This window comes from Babylonia areolata, chromosome 12, assembly GCF_041734735.1.
Source record: "Babylonia areolata isolate BAREFJ2019XMU chromosome 12, ASM4173473v1, whole genome shotgun sequence".
NCBI classification, from domain to species: domain Eukaryota; kingdom Metazoa; phylum Mollusca; class Gastropoda; order Neogastropoda; family Buccinidae; genus Babylonia; species Babylonia areolata.
Genome location: NC_134887.1, coordinates 35102573 through 35106178, shown reverse-complemented (window position 1 = coordinate 35106178; position 3606 = coordinate 35102573). Strand labels below are relative to the sequence as shown.

General features: G+C 45.7%; 1 pseudogene; it reads right to left on the bottom strand.

The window, feature by feature from the left end:
• Nucleotides 1-3185: 3185 nt before the first annotated feature.
• LOC143288657 (5S ribosomal RNA) lies at nt 3186-3311 on the bottom strand (annotated as a pseudogene).
• Nucleotides 3312-3606: the final 295 nt, after the last annotated feature.

The following is a 3606-nucleotide window of genomic DNA, read 5'->3' as shown; positions in this document are numbered from 1 at the left end:
GCACGTACACACACACACACACACACACACACACACACATGCACATTCTCTCTCTCTCTCTCCCTCTCTCTTACACACGCGAACACACAGTCACGCACTTGCACCTGCACGCGCGCACGCACGCACGCACACACACACACACACACTTACTCACTCACTCACTGGTTGGGTTGTGAGTGGGTGGGTGTAGGTGTATGGATATGAGTGTGGATTGGGGGGATGTCTGTGTGTGTCTGTGTCTCTAAGAGAGAGAGAGAGAGAGAGAGAGAGAGAGAGAGAGCCAGACAGACAGACAGACAGAGGGGAGAGAGACAGACAGACAGACAGAGACAGAGAAACACAGAGAGAAAGACAGACAGACAGACAGACAGAGACAGAGAAACAGACAGACAGACAGAACCACTGACGCGCTGTATACCTATTTGGAAAGCTGACACAGCTTCTTCTGTGAATATTTTAACTCTTTCCATACGAACGGCGAAAGAGACGACGTTAACAGCGTTTCACCCCAATTACCATCATCAAAATATTGCAAGCGGAAGGCTCTTACACTGAAGAGGTGAATGCTGACAAAGAATACCACAATTCTGACGACGGAAGCTAAAGGTTGGGTCATTCAGACACCCACTGGAAATCCGAGGGGTCTGTGTAGAGGAGAAGAGAGGACTGGCCGTACTGAGTGAGTTAATATCATCTAAATTCCTGTTCCTAGTTGTCACGTGGAATGTTTCACGGATTCTTCCTTGTTCAGCTCGCTGTCTTGAATAATAATGTGGTATGGTTGTGCGTGTGTCCTTGAGAGACGTTTAAAGCGAAGTAGTTCATCGGCTGATTCTTGTGTGTGTGTGTGTGTCTGTGTCTGTGTCTGTGTGTCTGTGTTTGTGTTTGTGTTTGTGTGTCTGTGTGTGTGTGTGTGTGTGTGTGTGTGTGTGTGTGTGTGTGTGTGTGTGTGTGTTTCTCTGTGTGTGTGTGTGTGTGTGTCTGTGTGTCTGTGTGTGTGTCTGTGTGTGTGTGTGTTTCTCTGCGTGTGTGTGTGTGTGTGTCTGTGTGTCTGTGTCTGTGTGTCTGTGTGTTTCTGTGTGTGTGTGTGTGTGTTTCTGTGTGTGTGTGGGTGGGTGTGTCTGTGTGTGTGTGTGTGTTTATGTGTGTGTGTGTGTGTGTGTGTGTGTGTGTGTGTGTGTGTCTGTGTGTGTGTGTGTGTGTGTGTGTGTGTGTGTGTGTGTGTGTGTGTGTGTGTGTGTTCTTGCTTTGGTTTCAGTTCATACCGAACCTCCACCCTTACCCCTCCTCGGTGTCCCCCCCCCTAACCCCCTCCTCACTCTCTCACACAACATGCTTTTATGTATTTATTTATTATTATCTGTCTATCTATCTGTCTATCTATCTCTCTCTCTCTCTATCTCTATCTATCTATCTGTCTATTTGTTGTATTGCATAATCATACATCTACATATCTCTTTTTATATGTTTATGTATTTTCTGCATCGATTTATATTCATTTATTTACTTGTCTATTTATTTATTTATTCTTGACTTGTTTTGTTTTTTTGTTTTGTTTTTCAATCGATTTGTTTTCCGTTTGTCTTTCGGATGTGTCCTACAGATTTTGGAAAGCCTTAACAACAACAACAACAACAACAACAACAACAACAACAACAACAACAACAACAACAAACAACAACAAAAGATGTTCGTTCCAGAAAGTTTTCTTTCAGCTGTGAACATCGCTACCTTCAGCCTGTACAGAAAACCTACGCAGAGGGCGATCACCAGGGAGTCAGAGTCAGGCCTGGTGTCCAGCTGATGACCCTTATTAACTAAGCCCTGTCCAGCTCCACGTCGTCAGAGCTGGCCGGCCCTAAGTGTGTCCAGTGAAGGGCTCCTTCCTTCAGCAAAGGACCTCACCAGTCTGCAGGGAGTCACGTTCTCTCGAGAGTTCGTTCTCTCGCCGGCGGTGCAGACCACAGGACAGCAGGTTGTTCCTTTTTGGGGAGGCCCCGCCTCCCCCCCCCCCCCCCCCCCCCCCCCCCCCCGACTCTCCCCCTCTCCCCCCCTCTCCCCCCATCAGGTGATGGTGATTGTCGTCACAAGATTTCTGTGTTCTTTCTTTTTTTCAGATGTGGAAAGTAGTAAATCTAACAAGCATCTTTCTTTCTTTTCTTTCTTTTTTTTTCTTTTTTTTTAAATTTCATAATACTCTCATTTATATGACTGTCATCTGGTTTTGTTTTTGGTTTTGTGTTGTTGTTTTTTTTGGTGTTTTTTGTTGTTGTTTTTTGTGCTTTTTTTTGGGGGGGGTGGAGGGGGGGCAGGGGGGGGGGTGGTGTTTTTTTGGGGGGGGGTTTAGGCATAGTTTTCTCTTCGGAGATTGCAAGACATATTAATGCGACAGTTGATTTGACAGTTAACACCACACCCCGCTCCCTTTCTTTCTCCCTCTCTTCTTTCTCTCTCTCTGTCTCTCTCTCTCTCTCTCTCTCTCCCTCCCTCCCTCTCTCTCCCTCCCTCTCTCTCTCTCTCTCTCTCTCTCCCTCCCTCTCTTCTCTCTCTCTCTCTCTCTCTCTCTCCCTCCCTCCCTCTCTCTCTCTCTCTCTCTCTCCCTCCCTCCCTCCCTCTCTCTCTCTGTCTCTCTCTCTGTCTCTCTCTCTCTCTCTCTCAACTTTCCATCTCTCTTTTCCTCTCCAGCTGGTTTGTTTATTCACATTACTATTACAAAAGTTCTGCATCCAAACTTTTCTCTCTTGCATCAAACATGTGGAATATCATGTGTATAAGTTTGGGTTGTTGTTTTTTTTTATGCTTTGAATGATACAGAAGAACTGATTTTTTTTCCCATGCACCATCTCCGCTTTGACAAATAATAAACGACTGATAGTATAGGGTTGAAGAATAGTTGGGTTTTTTTTTTTTTTTTTTTTTTTGGGGGGGGGGGGGTGTGTGTGTGTGTGTGTGTGTTGTTTGTTTGTTTTTTGTTGTTGTTGTTTTTTTTCGATAAAATGTGTGGTCTTATCGAATACACTTTCCTGTTTTTGTATTTGGTGCAGTTTCAGTTTCAGTTTTCAGTAGCTCAAGGAGGCGTCACTGCGTTCGGACAAATCCATATACGCTACACCACATCTGCCAAGCAGACAGATGCCTGACCAGCAGCGTAACCCAACGCCCTTAGTCAGGCCTTGAGAAAGGAATGCCAACAGCACCCGGTGTTCCCACAGGCGGTCACCCATCCAAGTACTAACCGGGCCCGACGTTGCTTAATTAACTTCGGTGATCGGACGAGAACCGGTGTTTTTCAACGTGGTATGGCCGTTGGCACTTGGCGCATTGTTTTGGAAGGCGAAAAGTGAAAGAGCAGCCTCTTTATTTTTTATTTATTACCACTTAACGTTTCGTAATATATGTGTAATTTAATATATCATACCCTTATTGTGTTCATGTATTCTGGTCATTAGGTAAAAAAAAAAAAAAAAAAAAAAAAATAAAAAGATTTCTCTCTGTGAAAATCGGGCTGCTTTCCTCAGGGAGAGCACGTCGGTACACTGGGAGCGTCACTCCCCCCCCACACACACTCCTACCCCCCCCCCCCCCGCCCCCCCCTCCCCCCCCCCC